The sequence below is a fragment of the Heliangelus exortis genome, chromosome 9, assembly GCF_036169615.1.
Source record: "Heliangelus exortis chromosome 9, bHelExo1.hap1, whole genome shotgun sequence".
Classification (NCBI taxonomy): Eukaryota; Metazoa; Chordata; class Aves; order Apodiformes; family Trochilidae; genus Heliangelus; species Heliangelus exortis.
This window is the reverse complement of record NC_092430.1, coordinates 23,840,218-23,860,389: the sequence shown is the minus strand read 5'-3', so window position 1 is coordinate 23,860,389 and position 20,172 is coordinate 23,840,218. Positions and strand designations below refer to the sequence as shown.

The following is a 20,172-nucleotide window of genomic DNA, read 5'->3' as shown; positions in this document are numbered from 1 at the left end:
GGAATCTGTGGCTGTCCTGGAAAATGTTGAAGGTTGGATGGGGCTTGGAGCACCCTGGGCTGTGGGAGGTGTCCCTGCCCATGCAGGGGGTTGGAACTGGATGAGCTTTAAGGTCCCTTCCAACCCAAACCATTCTATGATAAAAGGATACTGATTTTTAAATTTTTTTCTTTGGATACATTAATACTCTTTCACCACAAGGGGCTCAGGGCTGCACTTCCCAGCTACTTGCAGTGAGCTTTGGGGCTTTCTAAATTATGTGGGTTTAGTGTTTTTTTTTAATTTTTTATGTTTGGCAGAAGGGGGGGAAAGGCAAAAGCAGAACTGAATTGCTCCTTGGGTGCTTGGCACCACTTAACCCTTGCAGAGCAGCCCTGGTGGGAAAAACTGGCTCTGGAAAAGCTGGGGTTGAGTAAATTGAGTGCCTTTTTATGAATTGAATAGTTCATCCCTCAGCAGGAGACAACTGCAAACTCTGCTCCAGATGGAGAATGTCAAGCTCTTCATATTGTAATTAATCTAAAGCAAACTCCTGGCTAATTTAATGAGTCGTAGTTCACAGAGCAATGTCAATAAGGACCCAAACATTGGCCAAGAGCTGTGGGGAACCTTAAATCAGGGAAAACCAACAGCTTTAACATCTTGGTGGCATTTCTACAGAGAAGAAGAGCAGTGACAGTGTCTTCCATGCCAAGCATCTCTCAGCTTCTGTGATTTTGGGGTCCCCATGACAGCACCTTGAGCTTGCTGCCTGCAAACGTGGGTAATGCCATGGTTGCAGCTTCCCATCATCATCTGGGGACAGAGAGAAGAGTCCAAAGGGTTGTGATACAGAGAGAGAGGGAAATGATGGAATGTTTGCAAATAGAGAAGTTGGCAGGAAGCTTAGAAGCCACTGAAAAAAAAAAAAATAAATTGAAATTAAGGATTGCTACGAGCTGCTGAAAGGGCCAAGCCCCACGTTTGTAAAAACAATTCTGCCTCCAGAAGATAGTGTCCAGCTTCTACCTATGAATTTCTTTCTTTTTTCTGAATCCTAGAATGCTTTGGGTTGGAGGGAATCTCAAAGACCAGGTAGTTACCCACCCCTGCCATGGGACACCTCCCACCAGCCCAGGTTGCTCCAAGCCCCATCCAACCTGGGATTCAACACAGCCAGGGATGGGGCAGCCACAAATTCCTTCTTTTTCTTTGGACACTTCAGCTGCTGGGTTTCAGGTTGCCCATAAATTAATACCTGAAACAAGAAGGAGGTTCCAAGCACCCATAAATTAATATTTAAAACAAGAAGGAGGTTCCAAAATGGCCAGAACATCCTTTTCAGTGCTGTTAAAGCTGTAGCATAAATGTCAAAGAAATGTCAGGCACAAACAATTCCTTTCTTTTTGGTGGCAATTCACATGGGTTTGGTGACTGTGATTTTCAGTAACTTTCCCCTTCACCCCTGAATACACCTGTGAAATGAGTCCAGGATAAATCAAGTGTAATGCTTTTTTATTTTTTTTTTTTTTTTTCTAGACTAAAACTTGATGGAATATTGAACCATCCTAGCACCAAGGAAGGACCCAAAGTATAGGGCACAGTCCAACCACCCATTAAAGGGAAAGCACAAAATATGCAGGGAAACTCTCAAAGAGAGTGCTTGACATTAGGGACTGAGAAATGAGGGAGAAGGAGGTAAAAGGTTTCTTTTTTTCCAAGTTTTATTGTCGATATTATTAATAAATCTATTAAGTCATTTTTATTAGGTTTATTTATTACTTAATATTAATTAATTTATTTTTATTTCTCTATTTCATTAATAGGGGTTCAGCCCTGGTTTTTATCAAGTTGCCTGCTGGGTTTTCACTTTGCCAGGACATCATCCTTCCCAAGGGAAGCTGAGGTGGCTGAGCCCAACACCTGACATCAAACTGGGTGCAGAACCTCTTCAAATGGGACAAGGAGTAAAAGTTCTAAACTGAAAGAGGGGACATTTAGATTAGAGGTTAAGAAGAATTTTTTTTTTTTATCCTTGGCTCCATTGACATTTCTTTCCCACCAAACAGCACCAGGGGCTCAGTAGGAGCATCTCTCACAACACCAAAACTTCTCTGTGAATGGGACTTTAATTTTGGCTTTCTTAAAAGAAATGTTTGGGTGTTTTGGGGTTTGTTTTTTTTTTTTCTTGTTGCTTTTAATTTCCACCAGAACACTTAGAAAAGAGTGCTTAGTCACCAGAAGGCTAAATTTATTTAAATCAATACCTAATTAGGTTTCTTAATGTATTACCTTTCACTTCAGAAATTTAAGCAATTAAGTTTGTGAACTGATACCCCACTGTTTTCTTTTTGTTTCTGCTTCAGTAACTTTTGCATAAAATTGGTCATTTCTAGATCCCAGTCCCACACTGATTTCTTGAGATAGGTGGTTTACTTGTGTACTTTTAAGGAATAAAATAATTACATTTTCAGGTGGATGAATCTTTCATGTTAACTTTTTTTTTTTTTTCTTTTCTTTTCCCCCAGGAAGTGGAATATAAATTTAAAGGGTATGAAGCATGATATTATGAAGCCCCAAGGCAATGCAAAGGTGTGTACTCTTGCTTGTACCTTGAAATTGCTTAGATTAAAATAATTAAAAAAATGCTTCTATGGCAAGGAATATTTCTAAAGCCCAGAAATCCTTATTCAGAGGCAAACCAGAACATTTAGGGACCTTTTTATGGTGGTGTGCCAGGTAAAGCCATTGTAGGAAGCTTCAACAACTGATGCTACATCTGATAAAAAATACTTCTGCCTCAATTTTAAAACCATTTAATAAGTTAAAGCCTTCTATGTGGTTTGTTTGGTTGGTTTTTTTTTACAAGAAGTAAATATGAGAAAAATCAGTGCCTCTTGTCCTGCCAATTTGAGGTAAATTAATTATAATTTGTTGATAGCAGCAGCATCAACCTCTCCAATGCAACTGCAATTGAGGGAAATGCTGGATGTTACATATAGAAAATATTAAAAGCTAAATTTCTTCTGTCTTTCCTCACACAGTACCTGAAATGCTTCCCAATTACAGCAATACTCTCATTTTTCCATAAGAAAAGAGGAGAATGTGCAGGGCAGCAGGTGAGAATTATAACAGCTCTTCCTTTCTGAAAAAAAAAAGGGAAGTGTTGGGGTTTTTTAAACGTATGAAAAAACTGAGCAACCATTTTGGGAAGAGCAGAGCAGTTGCTCTGTGCCTGTCTCATTTTCTTTATATAAGTGGTTTATTTATGTCTGTGTGTACATATGCAAATCCTTGACATTGAAAGTACCCTGTGAGCAATGTAATTTACAGTCAATTAAAGGAGCCCTGCAGTTACCAGAGAAACTTGGATGAAAGAGATTTCCATTGCATGAGGCTGATGGTTTTTAGAGTTTTGGGGTTGTTTGAAGAGTTTGGGGCTTTTGACATTGAAACCTGAAGAAAAGAAAGGAGCAATAATTTATTTAGCCTTGCTGAACAAAGGGGTGGACTAAACCACCCCAGACTTTTTATCATTAAACCAATCACCATTATAGCAAAAAAACTTCATTTCTTTATATTGCCATTAGGAATCATTTTATAATTTTGAGGTGCACAGAATAAATTGCTGTTAACTATTTAACTATTAACTGGAACCCAAATCTTCAGCAGAAACAGCTTCAAGCTGAGTCAGTGAGAGAAATGGAGCCTTGGGTTGAGCTGCCATCAGTCTGATATGATCACAGGTGTAATTTACAGACTTAAGTGTCTTGGGTAGCCTGGAAATGTCCAAGTTAAAGTAAATTCATGCTAAAATATATTCCTGGAACATTGGCAAGTGGTTTGACATGTAAATGACATGGCTTAGTGATGGACTTGGCAGTGCTGGGTTAATGGCTGGGCTTGATGATCTTAAAGATCTCTTTACCCAAACCATTCTGATTCTATTCTATTATTTTATTTAATTTTTTTTCTCTTTTTTTTTTTTTTTTTTTTTTTCCTTTTTATTTTGCTTATGTTGCAAGCATTATTAAAATCAGGGTGAAACTCTGGGTTCAGGAAACTGAGAGGCTCATGATTTCCTTCCTAGATAAACCAGTGGTGCCCTCAATACTCTAATCCTGGTTGAGTCCCTAAATAGCAGTATGAATATAAACCAATCATATTTAATATACATTTATCTCACAGAAAGTCTTTCTCTTTTATGCTCTCCTGTACTCTGGATTCACAGAGCCAGGCACACTTATGGAGGATGAATATCATCAGATTTAATTCCCACAAATTGCAGTTTAATAGTAGCAAAAATAATGTGATAACTCAGTTTGTTCTTGTTCACCTTAGTTAGACATAATATATTAAAAAAAAAAAACCAAACCCACAGATGCTTGCTGAATGCTTCTGGATACTTATTTGTCATTTATGTTAGTATAAAAAATGCTAGATTTTTTCTTTATTTATTTTTTTTTCCCCTAAAGACTTGGGAACAGCTTTCTGAGCTATCTTTTAAGAAGAAGATCCATCAGAGAGGATGTTCCAGAGATGCTCCCCACGAAGTAAGGTTCTTGTGCCTCTTTCCCTGGATGTTTAAGCTTATCCTTCGAAACAACAGCCCAATAATTGTGGCTGCCTCTGCCATTAAGCAAAGCTTTATGAAGCTTTGATTTTGCAATCTTTTCTGCATATGAATAGTCCAAAGTTCAATGCAGTCTAATGATTAGGAGCCACTTGAAGCCCTTGATTCTGCAAGATGCTGTTTTGCACCAGGGCTCTCAGCTCCCTTTGACTTAGAAGTGGCTGGAACGCTGTGAATTGCAAGTAGGAGTGCAGCTAAAAATGGGAAGGGAATTAAATAGATAAAAGGAAAAGGAGAACTTGGCCTCCTGCTTCTGCTGTCACAGCTCTGGACACCCCATAGCAACAATTTCCTCAGAGCATTTACTTGGGGTTTACACCAAGAAACTCAGGCAGGGGTGATGGGGGTTTTGTACATTCTGTGCTCAGATTTTCCGAGTGCAAAGTGGGACCCTAAAAGCTGAGCTCACTGCTGCACCCTCTGCTTGCATCCCTCTTCTCAGCAGCTGCTCAAATATGATGAGGTTCAGGCAACACCTGACAGACAACAAAACTGTTAGCAAAAGAGAAAAAAGAGAAAAAAAGGAAAAAGAGAAAAATCTGTTCCAAATCAATTCCCCACACCAGAATTTTTCTTTTTTCTTCTTTTCTTTTCTTTTCTTTTCTTTTCTTTTCTTTTCTTTTCTTTTCTTTTCTTTTCTTTTCTTCTTTTCTTTTCTTTTCTTTTCTTTTCTTTTCTTTCTTTCTTTTCTTTTCTTTTCTTTTCTTTTCTTTTCTTTCTTTTCTTTTCTTTTCTTTTCTTTTCTTTTCTTCTTTTCTTTTCTTTTCTTTTCTTTCTTTCTTTTCTTTTCTTTTCTTTTCTTTTCTTTTCTTTTCTTTTCTTTTCTTTTCTTTTCTTTTCTTTTCTTTTCTTTCTTTTCTTCTTCTCTTCTCTTCTTCTCTTCTCTCTTCTCTTCTCTTCTCTTCTCTTTCTCCTTCTCTTCTCTTCTCTCTCTCTTCTCTTCTCTCTTCTCTTCTCTTCTCTTCTCTTCTCTTCTCTTCTCTTCTCTTCTCTTCTCTTCTCTTCTCTTCTCTCTCTTCTCTTCTCTTCTCTTCTCTTCTCTTCTCTTCTCTTCTCTTCTCTTCTCTTCTTTTTCTCTTCTCTTCTCTTCTCTCCTCTCCTCTCCTCTCCTCTCCTCTCCTCTCCTCTCCTCTCCTCTCCTCTCCTCTCCTCTCCTCTCCTCTCCTCTCCTCTCCTCTCCTCTTTTTCCTTTTTTTCCTTTTTTTCCCCTGTCTAGACAGGGCAGTTTGGAATTGGGATTTAATGGCAGTCTGCAAAATAAGCTAATTCTAAGAAAGTACCTTAATATAAGGACACACAGCATTGTGCCAAATCTCATGTCAGCAACTTGGGGTTTTAAGTCTAAGCTGCTTCAAGAGAGATGGCAAATTCATCTCCAGCACTAATTAGGAATCTGTTCCAGCCTGGCTGTATTTTCTCCTACAGCCTATTCCAAGAGAAAGAAAGACTGCACGTAAAGACAGGATTTTAAAAAGAAACCCTGACACTCCACACATATTTTAAGAAACATCTCCTGTATTGGTCAAGAACAAGTTGATGAACTGATCAAGTTGGATCCTCTTGAATCCAAGCTCCCTGTTACTTTGATTTGTCCCAGATCACCTCAGTGTGGTTAAAAAACCAGGATTAGAAATCAAATATTTCCTGGTGATGTGATGGAGTTTCTGGAAGTTATTGGGACAGAGACAAAATTTCTCTCTGGGATGTGAAGGCACCAAGTGAAGAGTCTCAGGTTACCTCTACAGTCTCAGCTCATTGATGTTTTTTTTAGTAAGATATTTTCATAAGCTTTCTGGGTTTTTTTAGAAAAAAAAAAAAAATCCATTTTTTCTAAGCTGGTGTCCTTCCTGACTATATTTTTCCTAAAATATTTCCTTTTATTTCACCCTTCATGAAGTGTCCCTTTTCTTCTCGATTTGGAGATGCAACTAAAAATTACAAGTTTGGAATTATCCCCCAGGCTGGCAAAATCAAGTTTTTTCACCTGCTTTGTACACAACTTTGCAAAAAAAGAGTGAGAAATACAGAGACCTCACTCCCTAAGCCCAACTCCTGTGCCATGGTTCAGAATTTCATAATTAAAAGGCAGTGACAGGGGCATCTCAGGTGGCACAACCAACTCACCTGTAACTTGCCCTCTGTATTTAGCAATCAGATTTTTATGAATAAAATAATAATATTAAAAATATATTTAAAATAATGCTATTTTTAAAATAATATTAATTATTTTTTATTAATAGAATGGTTAAAATTAATGATAATGCAAGTAGCTGCTTTGACTGTGGTTTTTTTATAGTATTTTACATCTGGTTGGAACACTTTGGAAAAACTGAGGCAAGGAAGCCAAGGATTTGTCTCCTTGTTCTGTGGTGCTTGGTTTTATTTGGTACCTTTTTACCCTAAAATCAAGTCCCAGAGGAGGCTAAGCAGCAAAATAAAAGCCTGACATGCTCTACTAAATCTTAGTCCCCAAACCAGAATAATTTTCCTGTCTTCAAAGTTTTATCCATTGGGTCCTCGTGGGAGGGAAATGTTGGATTCACAGCAGCTTTGTTTCCACTGAATTCCTGAATTTCAAGCAGGTTTCATCTAATAACTGTCAGCTGACCTGATTAAAGTTTTCTTCTCCTCTTGTTGATTTAAATCAACTTGGCTGCTACACAGGAAGCTAAAATATGTGCTTTTTTAGACAGCCATCTGGTCCACTAATTTCATTTATTTTGGAGAACTTTGCTTTAATTCAATTACCAGAACCATATAAAGAACAGTTGGGGAGGGGACTGTTTTACACAAACCCATTTTTTAAGAATTGAAATAAATAACTGCCTTTACCTTGGGTTTTCATATTCTATTTTTTTTCTTTATTTATTTTTTTTTTAGAGTTTGGAGTTTTTTTTTAGAGTTTGGAGTGGCTTAGACTTAAAGGGACCAGAACAGATTTTTGTTTCACCTCCCTGAGCACACAAAGGAGTTTTCCAGTGTAAATTTATGGGCCACTTGTTTGATGAAATGAGTGAAAAAGTGGGAAAATCTTGGTGTGGAACATGAGAACACCATAAAAAGAAAATATTGCCTAGATAGGCAAGTTGGACCATCATCCAGATTTATTTATGGATAAATCCATAGTTCAGGTTCTCCTGTGGGAAAAGGTGTAAGCATCTGAGTGAGAGGAGAGTTTGCATAAAATAAAGAGAATAAGAAAGGGTTTCCCTGAATGCTCTAATTCCAGTCTTAGAGCAGAAAACTTCAACAGGCTTCAGAATAAGAAATATTTAAAAGAATTGTACTGTGACCTTGCAAATGACTGCTGGTGTTACACCATAGAAATGATATAAATACTGTAACTTGGGTCACATTTGAAGCATCTGAGTCAGAAATTAACATGAAAATTGTGTATATTTCAGGATCCAATGAGGTTTTTCTGGTTGCTTGGCTTAGGGTTGAAGATCTGGAAGGCAAAGCAGAAGAGATGGCTCATGCCTGGCATTTAGGTGGTGTTGGGAGCCCTCTTGTCACATCTGTCATCTGTCACATCTTGTCACATCTGTCCCCTGGTGGGCAGGAGCTGCATGGCAGAGCTGGTGCTGGCATGGAGACAAATCAAGGGTGGATGGATGCTCTTGTCTGAGAGGATTGAGTCCATCATCAGCAAATTCACAGATGACACCAAGCTGGGGGGGAGTGTGGATCAGCTGGAAGGCAGGAGGGCTCTGCAGAGGGACCTGGACAGACTGGAGAGTTGGGCTGATCCCAAGGGGATGAGGTTCAACACAAGAACCCCATGGGGAGCTCCAGGCTGGGCACAGAGTGGCAGAAAGGGAGCTGGGAGTCTGGATTGCCAGGAAGCTGAAGAGGAGGCAGCAGTGTGCCCAGGTGGCCAAGAAGGCCAATGGCATCCTGGGCTGGCTCAGGAACAGCGTGGCCAGCAGGTCCAGGGAAGGGATTCTGCCCCTGTGCTCAGCCCTGGGGAGGCCACAGCTTGAGTCCTGTGTCCAGTTCTGGGCCCCTCAGCTCAGGAAGGAGATTGAGGTGCTGGAGCAGGTCCAAAGGAGGCAACTGGGCTGGGGAAGGGACTGGAGCACAGATCCTCTGAGGAGAGGCTGAGGGAGCTGGGGGTGTTGAGGCTGGAGAAGAGGAGGCTCAGGGGAGACCTCATCACTCTCTCCAACTCCCTGAAAGGAGGTTGGAGCCAGGGGGGGGGTTGGGCTCTTTTCCCAGGCAACTCTCAGCAAGACAAGAGGGCACAAGAGGGCTCAAGTTGTGCCAGGGGAGGTTTAGGTTGGCCATGAGAAAGAATTTCTTTCTGGAGAGGGTGATCAGGCATTGGAATGGGCTGCCCAGGGAAGGGGTGGATTCTCCATCCCTGGAGCTATTTCAAAAGAGCCTGGATGTGGCACTCAGTGCCATGGGCTGGGAACCACGGGGGGAGTGGAGCAAGGGTTGGACTTGATGAGCTCTGAGCTCCCTTCCAACCCAGCCAGTTCTAGGATTCTAGGATTCTAAGAGGAAGATGTTGGTTAAAAGTACAACAGTTCCTGGCCTTTTGTTGGGCTCAGGATGATAGGTTGGGGCTGTTCCTTAGAAATAACAACAAGGTCAAATTCCACCAAAGTTCAGGTTAAGAAAAAACAGGTTGTACTGGAAAATGTTTTAAATTTAGCTAATTATTCCTCTGAGATGTGTCATGAAAACCTAGGTTTTCTTAGTTTGAAGCAACTTTTCTGTGTGTTTTCATAATTCAGGTTTTGTTTGTCAGTTAAGAAAAACAAAAGGTCAGCACTGAATCAATCACTTTGGAAGAGAGTGGAAGAAAATATTTTACCAGGCTTAATATTGACCTGATTTGGGAAAGAAAAGGGAAAGGGAAAGGGAAAGGGAAAGGGAAAGGGAAAGGGAAAGGGAAAGGGAAAGGGAAAGGGAAAGGGAAAGGGAGAGGGAAAGGGAAAAAGAAGGGGAAGGGAAGGGAAGGGAAGGGAAGGGAAGGGAAGGGAAGGGAAGGGAAGGGAAGGGAAGGGAAGGGAAGGGAAGGGAAGGGAAGGGAAGGGAAGGGAAGGGAAGGGAAGGGAAGGGAAGGGAAGGGAAGGGAAGGGAAGGAAGGGAAGGGAAGGGAAGGGAAGGGAAGGGAAGGGAAGGGAAGGGAAGGGAAGGGAAGGGAAGGGAAGGGAAGGAAAGGAAAGGAAAGGAAAGGAAAGGAAAGGAAAGGAAAGGAAAGGAAAGGAAAGGAAAGGAAAGGAAAGGAAAGGAAAGGAAAGGAAAGGAAAGGAAAGGAAAGGAAAGGAAAGGAAAGGAAAGGAAAGGAAAGGAAAGGAAAGGAAAGGAAAGGAAAGGAAAGGAAAGGAAAGGAAAGGAAAGGAAAGGAAAGGAAAGTCAGTGAGGTTTCACTTGTTTGCTACCATTTAGTTAAAAAAAACCAAACATAAATCCACCACTGCTGTACAGGCACAGTAGGATCCATTTCCACTGGTTTCTGATTAACTAATATGTATTTTGGCAAATAGAGTTTGTGAAATGCACTCAGTTTTTTCTTTCCTCATTTAGATTTATTCCAAATTTAAAGAGGTTCACACTGGTTGGGCTTTGCCCCCTTTTCATGCCCTGTGCCCCTTATGGTGTGGTGTGACCAGCTGAAGCTGATGGGCCTCTGGTGAGGAAGCAAATGTAGATGCTGTAGCAACTTAAAAATGAATTAATTATGTATTTTACAGCAAGAAAACCAAACATAACCTGAATAAAACATTCAGACAACCCAGAACTGCACGAGTCTTTCCAATGTGCTTCATGCATATTTCTCTTGCATCCCCTGTGAGCATCTACATGCCCCCCAAAAAATGTCTTTTTGGTAAAAATGACAACTTGGAGCTTTTTGGGGATACCTGAAGCTGTCAGGAGATCTCTGCTCAGGGACTGGGGATGAAATCTTCATTCCTCCCATTTCCTTCCAATCTTTAAGCACTACTTTGGCCAGCCCATCCCTTTTTCACAGAATAAGTGTTCACATGCATTGGTAGCTCAAGCAAATTATAATAAAAGGGAAATTTTCTAAGGGCTAAAATCAATTTTGCCACTGCAAAGTGTTCACAAGCTTCCATTAAATATTTTCTCTTTTTAATTGCAAATGTCAGCTTGGAATGGCTCTGTTTTTAGTGCAGTTAGTAGCATATTAGTTTTTTAGCCTCCAGGGGAAGAAATGAATTTCCCCCCTTCAATCAAATGCCAATAGAGAGCATTTAAATAATTTCTTTAGCAAACACATTTTTCTGTCCAACCTATGAATGAAAACAGAGATTTATTCTTTTTGCTTGATTTGTAGGCTGGTGGTTTGGTTGGGGTTTTTTTTTTTTGGTTTTTTTTTCCAATTGTGAGCTGGTGTTTTTAAAATATAAATGAGCAGAAAATGACTCCTGGATGGAATTTTTTTAAAATTCCAATTTTCAGAGGAGTTTTCTGCCTGCTCCTTTCTCTGGAAGGCAGGAACAGAGTTGACTGAGGACATGAGCATTCAACTTATTTCTGACTGATTGATATAATTGTAGCTCTCCAAGTCCTATTGTGATTGCAGGATTAGATCCATACTTTTATTTCAGTTAAGTATTTTGGAGCCATGCCTTCTGAGGAAGAAAGAAAGTAATAATTTCTTGTCACTAGCAAGCTGTAATTACACATATTTAGATTTAACCTTTCCAGATCCTACTCATTAACATTTATTTGGCACAGGCAGAGTTTACATTTTGATATAGTGCTTTTGTGGAAAGGTTATAATGACTGGGGTAATCTTTGACTTGCTCCTGCAAGTGCTGGGGCTGTGTCAAAACAGAAAGGTGAGAGAAAAAAAGGTTGGATTACAGTTTAGTTTATTCTTCTGAACAATTCTCTGATGGGAAATACGGTAACAATCATTAAAAGAAAAAAAAAAAATCCCAAAGCAAACCCCAAAACAAACAAAAGCTCCATCAAAACCAAAATAAAATAATAAAAAAATACAATTTAAAAAAAAAACAGTTGTAGTCTTAGTGCCATGAAACACTCCTGGATAAAGAGAATAATTTCAATTGTAAGGAACCTCTCCCCAAACCTTATCCTCAAGCTCCAAAGTTAGATTTAACTCCAAATTGGTCCCACAAGTTCTGAGCAGTTTCCAAGTAAAAAATAAACCCAGAGCTGCCCAGCAAGGGGCTGATGAGACCACTCTGAAAAACTTTTCCAGCTTTTCTCTGGTAGGACACCATCCTTTTTTCTTTTTTGCCCTGTGCTGAATTTACCACCCTTCCAGTTTTCCCCAGAGGCATCCACAGAAAATAAAAATGTCATGGACAGTTTTAGGGAGCAATAAGAAAACCCCACAACTCTTATCATGATTATTCCTATGATGGTCTAAGAAGAATAAAAACAAGGGGGATACTTGGAAAAAACACTGTTCCTAAAAGGGATACATTTTTTAATTTGGTTTTTCCTTCTTCCACAATTTTTCCCCTCTCTGAGGTTTGATGATAGAAAAAAAATGGTTTAGGAAAAGAGAAGTGATTTAAGTGCAAGTTGTCATTTATTCTAAAGCCATTTTAATCTTATCAAGGTGGATTTCTTCAATGAGACCTTTTAGTGGAAATGGGTAGAATTTATGGGAATTAATGGTTCACCCTGTAGTGTACATTTGGAGCTGGATATTAGCAGGATGCTCTTTCCCATGGCTTTCTTGTCCAGGTTTTTAATTTTTTTCCCCTCTGTTTGAAAAGGAAGCTATTTTATTTTTTAAAACAGTTGGTAAATTTTCCTTTGGTAGATTTCACTCTTTTAGGCTGATTTAGGCTTTTAGAGAAGAGGAGAAATTTTCTTCCTTCTTTATGCTCCTGGTGGGCTCACCCAAAGCTTTTGGGGTTATAATTTAGTGTTAAAATTTGATGATTTTAAAATATACACTGGACACAATCCACTCAGCTTCTCCAAAAAACGATCTTCCTGAAAGTAGTAACCAAAAAAAAAATTATTTTGCCCCAAATTATGTTGAACTCTCCTTAGGTGATGCTTTTCCTAAAATTTTTAGGTGATCAGCAGGCATCTCATTGCAGGTGTTTCTAATTGCCAGGGGTTTTTCTGCCAGTTAATTGTCTCCTAAAAGTCAGTTGTGAAGTAATAAAAAAAAAAGCAGGTGAAGTAATAGCCCATGGGACATTTTAAGTGATCAGAAAAATAAAGTTTCTTGAAAGACTGAGGTGGCAACTGGCTGAAAATAATTTCTTCACTAAAAGTTCAGCAGTTCAGGAGGGCTGGGTGGTGTTAGTAAGCAAATAAAAAGTGGCTAAGCTCCTCAGCACATTAAAAAAAAAATAAATTGGCTTGTAAAATTCTAACCAAACCAAAAAAAAGAAACCCTCTAGAGGATATTTGATGAAATATATGGAAAAATTGGCAGCTGAATGGCTGCCAGCCACTGGGAGTGAGATGCAGAGTGAATTTCTCAGCATTCCAAATGGAATTAATTGCTGGAAAAGTGGAGAAAGGAACTTTTGGTTGGGAGTATTGGAGACCTGGGATTTTTTTAACATATGATCCTGGTAGCCAACACATCAAATATCCTGGAGATGAAGGGAGGAAATGTGAAATGACATTAAATCAAAATTAACTTTAATCCTTGCCAGAGAAGAGTTACATGATCAGACATTAATGTTTCATAGAGAAATTTGCTTAAAAGCACATAAATTGAGGAACAGCAAGTGTAGCATCTGAACCTGAACAGGCCATAAAAAAATTGGAGTAAAAAAAATCCCTTGGTGTAAATTATTAAAAGCACATAGAAAGTACAGAACAAGGCAGCTTTTTAATAACTAATTTGTGGCATTATCCCCTGAGCCTCAGATTTTAAGGATTCTGCTTCCAAGGTGAATTAAAAAATCTCTCCAGAACTTGTGCAAACCTCTTGTGACCACAGCACCAGGATGTCTTCTCCTCCCTGCAACCTTGGCCTTGGTCTGGGTGTTCCTGCTGGTTAAGGTAATGTTTTTTATGGCTTTTTTTTTGTTTGTTTCTTGCTTTTTTGTATTTGTGTTAAGGAGCATTGGTCCCAGCTTCTGGCACTGAGACCCTGGGTGACAAAGAAGTGGATTTTTTTTTTTCCATGTGATTTTGTGGGGGGTTTTTGCTGGTGTTTTTTGAAAAAAACAACCCCAAAAAAACCCCACACAAACAAAACAACCCACCAAAAAAACCCCAAACAAATACAACCCCCCCCTCCCAAAAAAAAAACCCACCAAAAATCTATGTTTTCAGCAACATTTTTGTCACATGTCTTCAGACACAAGAGCTGTTGGCTAGGTACTCTGATTAATGGAGTATTATTTGACTATTAATATGTCAGATTTTATTTATTATTCCATACCAGAGATAAAAAATTTAAAAAAAGAAAAAAAATTATGTTGAAAGTCTGGCTTAAAAACGGGGGGAAGGCTCAGATAAAACTTTTAAGGATGTTTTTAATCTGGATTCAGTGTTGACCTGTGGTGTGACCATTTTCTATGTGAGCATGAAACCTTTTTGTTTTTCTCTAATTTTGGGGTAATTCCAGTGCAGGGTTTGATCTGCAGAGTCTCAGTCCTCAGTCAGCATTTTTTGTGTGGGGAAAAGATTTGTGTTCTCATTCATCAGTCAGAAATATCTTGGAAAATCAGATGTCTTGAAGGGAAACTCCTTTAACAGGAGAGGTTTGGTCTGCTTGGAGCTGGAGGTAATAAAAAGGAAAGATAAAAAACACCCCAGGGCAGTAACCTGTGGTTTCTGGAGTTTTTATCTTGGTAATAATATCCTGGCAATGTGGGAATTCTGGTATTTTTTAGGCAAATTCCAAAATGTAGCCAAGGCACTGGAGTTGTGTTCAGAAGTGGAGCTGCTGAAGCTTCTCCCTTGTGCTGTGTTCAGGGGTGGTACCCAGGGGTTAACTAAGGTCATGTATTTTGGGGGAATTCCAAGCCTGGAAGGCTTCCCTCTGCTTGGTTGTTAATTTGAGGTAGTTAATTTTTATTAATTATTTATTAATAAGGACAATCTGTTCCTACACAGAACTTTTTATCTCTAAAAAGATTGTCTGAAGGGAAAAAAAAACCCACAAAACCTAACACCACATTTTCATTGGTAATAATAGAAGTTTTCAGAAGCTTCCTAAAGCTTTTAGGATTTATCTGTCTTGTTGTTTGAGGCATTTGGGTCCAAGTGGTTTAAGAAATAAAAAAGAATTCACCTTGGTTTGGGGCTGTTCCTCAGATTCCTCCAGGATGTGGTTCCCACCTTTATGAAAGAGCTTGTCCTAGCTGATCCACAAGGAAAAAAAAACAACTTTAGGTTGTTGCTGAGGAATAATCTGGAATGTCTGAACTGTTTGAATGGAATTTTCAGAGAGCTGGGGTGTTTTGCAGTCACTTGGATGCTCCCTTTGGAACGCTGTGATTTTCTGCCAAAAATAAGAGCTGGGAAGTGCTGCTGTGTCTGACTTAAGGGAATTACCAACCCTATGGAAATGAGAATGAATGTCTGCATGTGGCTGCAGCATTTTGCTGTCCTTTAGGAGACTTTTCCCCCCTCTTCCATCCCCCTTCAGGAGTTGTGTCACTATCAATGTTATGCTGGCTCTATCAGGTTGTGTGGGATGTGCAAAACCTGAGGGGTTTTTGTGCCATTTTGTCATTAAATTTCATTAGGGTGATATAGGAGAAAACAATTGCCCTAAATTTAGGGTTTGTTTCTTTTATTGTTTTCTTCCCTGTGTCTATTTATGTCCTTGCCATAACATTTTTAACAGCCACATCTATTTTTACTTCCCCTGGGGGCTATGCTGCATGGCCTTGGTGTGCTGCTTTTAGGGTCAATATGTGAATAAATATTTCCTTGGCCCCCTGAACGTTTCCTTTGGAGTCTTGGCGATGGGGAAAGCTGATGGAAATCGGGAAACTCCGGGATCTGAGCCCGTGCTCTCGCTTTTTCCATCACTAGATGGCATCCTGCGTGTAGGAATCCTCCCTGGGTGGGTTGGGATGCTGAGCTGGGAGTTGATTTGCAGAGATGCAGAAGTGAGCAGTGCCAGGAGGTTCACTTGAAAAAAAACCTGGGTGAAAGGGACAAAAGCTGAGCAGACAATTAACTCTGAGAAGCTGTCTCTGGCCCCTGCTGAATGAGCAGAGAGCATCAGGCTGACAGCTCCTCTTTGGGGCTCTGCCATGGGCAGGGATGTTTGCTGCTCCAAAGTGGCTGCTCTGAGGGTTTTTGGAGGGTTTGGTTGTTTTCCAAGAGTAGCTCTTTTTAATGGTGGTGCTTCAGGTACACAGTAGCTATCAAAGAAAGAGGGAAATTCAGTTTGTGGTCAATATTCCAAGTGCTTGTTATCCCAAAACCACAGCCAAGAGGCACCAGTGGCACTTCATGGATGTAATAAGAGTTCAGCTGGAAAGAAAAAACAAAACCAGAGCTTGGGGTCTTTCAACTGGCAGCACCCAAGCTCCTCTGTGGGCCCCAGTGGCAAGTTATAACCTACAATGGCTTTTTCCAAGGGGGGAATTGCTGCTTGGTCAATATTGACTTAAAAAAACCCCAAATCCTACAACTGTTGTGGGCCCTGGAGATGGAGGAGATGCTCTGGTTTGGGAGAGCCACTGACTGAGCCCCATCTCACCACGGGCCACCATTCTATGGGGTGGTTCTACCCCATTCTATGGCTGCTGTCCCCATGGGGGTGTTGCTGGGCTGCTCCTTGGTGCTCCTGTGTCAGATGGGATGTGTTGGGGTCAGTGGGAGGAAGCCACTGGGAGGAAGGAAAAAAGAGGTGGTGGTGGGAAGAAATAATCCCCAAAAAATCAAACTCTCAATGCTCAGCCCAGCCTACTCTCATTTGGAGTATCTTGCTCCCATTCACTACTAAACCTGGTGTAATTTACACCCAGATCTTATGTAGGGAGTTAGGGAATAATGTGGATGCAATGAGGTCATGGGACCACTGTGTAGGGCTGTCAGGGTTTAACACTGGGCTGGCAATTAAACCAAATAACAGCTGCTCTTTATTAATCTCTCTCCTCCCTGATAAGAAAGGAGAGAGAATAAGGGAGAGAGACTGATGGGTTGGGAACTAAACTACACAGCTTTAATGAAACAGGAAAAATTGCTAAATATATGCAAATATACAGGAAAATGGATACCACATTCCTCCCTCTTTTCTCCCAGTAACTCTCAGGTCACCACCGAGGCTGCAGGGCAGCCCTGGGAAAGTCCAGGCTGGAATCCTGGGCTCAGCAGCAGGTGGGAGCTGGAGGCAGGAACACACAGATTCAGGCTGGGATGGATCAGGAGCACAGGCAGAGGAAGGGATGGAATCCTCCCAGGATGCTGAAGGAAACAGGGAATGGGTGAAGGAAGGGAAGCAGGAAGGGCAGGAAGCTGGCTTGATCCTTGTGATGCCTCAAATTTCTCCTGAGTGTGAGGTGTATGGGATGGAATCCTCTGTTTGGTCAATTCTGGCATCTCTCTTGTCCCTTCCTCCCCAAAGGAGGCTGCAGGTGGGACCTCTTTATTCCTTCTGGAGGGTAAAATGTTCCTCAGAGCTGAGCAGTGCCCTTGGCTCTGCACACCAGGCTCTGGCTGGAACTATAACCATGGAGTGGGATCAGCCCTAGAAGCAGACACTGACTGAGAAACTTGCTGCTAATTTCAGCTTGCAAGAGACTGAGCTGAAAGCAAAAGTACAAGACAGAAAATCCCCTTTATCCTGGCCCAAACCTGGACAAAGGCTATCAAGGAGTGATCTCTAACTGCTCTGATGCTATCCCAGGACTCTTCCCAACTTTATTTGAAGGAATATTGCACCCCCACTGATGCCATGTCTTATTTTGGATTCACAGCCCTCCAGGAGCAAGGGAGAAATGCTCTTGGTGTCCCCAAACTTGGGATGCTGCAGGGCAGAGGTGGAGGTTTTGGCTAATTGCCTTCAAGATGAGCAAGTTGAGTAATGAAAGAAGTATTGATCTGTGTTCCACTGACTGTTCCTGCTTTGAATTGAGGGGATTGATTTGTGCTACTCAGGTCTCTCCAGCTTCAATAAAAAGGAGCTGGGATGTTATTCCAAAGAATGTGAGAAATTCCAGCTTTGTCAGGTGTCTGCATTGCCTCTGCTGTGATTCAAAAGGCAAAGATAAATCTTTGACAGAGGCCCTGTTTCACTCATATTTTATCTCTTCCCTCTCCTGGATACATTTTTGACAACTTAATGACAAAGCTAAACTTAAATATCAAGGGAAGATGAACTGACTGTGGAAGACTTTGGAGTTTTGACTGTTTCTGGGCATACTTGTCATGAAACCAGCATGATAGACTCTATTTCAGCTGCCATTAAGAGCTCTGAACAGGAATTGCATCTTGTCTCTGTTGTAGGCAGCTGGATCAACAACATCTTTGAAAAAAATATGGCTGCAATATCAGTGGGAATTCTAACAGGCTTCAAGAGTTTTCTCACCCTTTGAAGAAAACCCCAGCACTGTAGTTCATAAAGGAAGAAGCAAAGCCCCAGATTAACTTAAATACACCAAAATCCAGTTGCCAGGAGAAAAAAATCAAACCTAATTGTATAAACATGATGCTTCTCTGAAGCATGGCTTCTTTTAAGATAGCTGGTTAATCAGAATTCCCTAGGAAATAAAGGAATGTAGCTCTGGTGACAAAAAAACAACAGCAAACCCTTAAAAAAAACCCAGCTGAATGAAAGCCTCCCAGTGCCCTTGCAGAGGAACAAACAGGAGGAATCTGAGACCCCCCCCATCCATCCTGCCCCAGCTTCTTGGGTGATGTTCAGAGATTTTGCTCGGGGGTGGTTTGGGAAGAAAAAGCAAAAAAAAACCCAAACCCCACCAAACTAAAATAATACCCGTGTTCCAAGGTGGTAACTGTGAATTTGGCACTGGGTTTTTTAATTGTGTCACATCATCAGGCAAAATTAAAAAGGTGAATCCACTGCATACAACAGGACTGCCCACCTGAGCTCTATTTATTCTGGACAGAACTAGTGTTGTTCCTTTTCCTATTTCACCTCTAGGTTTATCATGCTTTAATCATCCTAGAGGCTATTTTAGAGCAACTATTGTGGTGAACTAGATTTTTTAAAAAGTGCTGAAATAGAGATTAGTCTCTTGGCTTTGATTTTTGCTTCTGGTTCTTCAGACATGAAGCATCTTCATGGGTAGGAACTGAGATACTCCACAAATCATCTCTGCCATAGGTTCTGTGCCCAGAGAGATATCCTTAGCCTAGCAAGGAAGTCTTTCCTTTTAATTAGAAGACACTATTAAACAAAACTCAAGCTCTTTTCTTATCCAGTAGTTTTTTTAATATATATTTTAAAGGCATGTGTGTTGGCATGGCAGCTCCTCCTTTCTCTTGCTGTTCCTCCTGTTCCAGGACTCCTGACCTGCAGCAAGCTGAGGGAATATTCCTGAAATAAGAGGAGAGACTTCATTATATTCCTGGCAATCCACAAGGCCTGCTCAACTGGGTGTACTGGAAAAACCTCAGCTGCAATCCATCACTTTATTACTTTAATCTTATGCATCTGATTTTTAAATGTTAGCATCTAATATAGTGATCAAGCTCTTGCTTCCTCTGGTTATGAAACCTCTCAAGTGAGGTCAGGTAGGTTTGTTTAATCACCAAACTTTATAACTGGTCATGGATGTGACAGCTTTGAACCCCACTGATTTTTCTTCAGCATTCAGATCATTGCATGCACTAAAATCAGTGCTGTACAGGTTTGCTCTCAGGTTCCTAATCCTGGGGGAGTTTGGGAAAGGGGGGTGTGGGGCAGTTGGAAGTAATGAAAAAGAATATTAATTAAAACTTCAATTTGTGCAACAGAGCTTTGGGAAAGACAGGAACTTTCAGTCCCAATATATTTAGCAGCAGCAGTGCATGTCACTAGAAATATGGCTGCTGAGGTGATGCTTGCTGTAATTAGTCATTACACAGAAAAACCAGAATAGAGACAGTTTAATTAAATGCCTCTCCTCTTCCATGCCTTGCTCCACAAGATGTGCATCCCAACAGAACAGGAGCCTCTGTCTGCATCTCTCCCCCACCTTGCCTTTCCATCTGCAGAATTTCTGACAAATAAGAACTGATGTTTTGGGGTTTTTTTTTTCTCTATGTACCTGTTCCAGACAGTGGGGAGATGTGTGGGGGAAGCAAGGCCTTGCCTGCTTTATCCTGACCATAAGACTGTCATTTATTTAAGGTATTGCAATACAGATCTGAATAATTCTCCAAGTGATGCAGTTTCAGTGGCAGCAGAGCTTGTTGAGAGCAGAAATGGCATTTTTGGTGGTGAAAATCCTGGAGATGCTGATTTTTAAGTATCTTTCATAAGGATGCATATTCTGAAGTCAGGAGGCTCGTTCTGGCTGGTACTTCAAGCCTGAATAGTTCTCTCCATAAAGTGGGATCCCTGCAACTGTAAAATATTTCTGCAGGCCAAGTTTTGATATAAATAAATCAGTCTGAATGGGATGCAAGGTGGTAGATCAGACAAAGGCTTTGGGCTTGGTCTG

General features: G+C 40.6%; 2 long non-coding RNA genes across 2 annotated transcripts; both read left to right on the top strand.

Moving 5' to 3' along the window:
* Positions 1-1,379: 1,379 nt before the first annotated feature.
* On the top strand, positions 1,380-2,571 carry LOC139799517 (uncharacterized). The gene is made up of 3 exons (XR_011727324.1): positions 1,380-1,677; positions 1,806-1,987; positions 2,508-2,571. It is a non-coding gene; the product is annotated as an uncharacterized lncRNA (long non-coding RNA).
* Positions 2,572-2,962: 391 nt separating this feature from the next.
* On the top strand, positions 2,963-6,405 carry LOC139799515 (uncharacterized). Its single transcript, XR_011727323.1, has 3 exons — positions 2,963-3,098; positions 4,455-4,532; positions 6,015-6,405. It is a non-coding gene; the product is annotated as an uncharacterized lncRNA (long non-coding RNA).
* Positions 6,406-20,172: the final 13,767 nt, after the last annotated feature.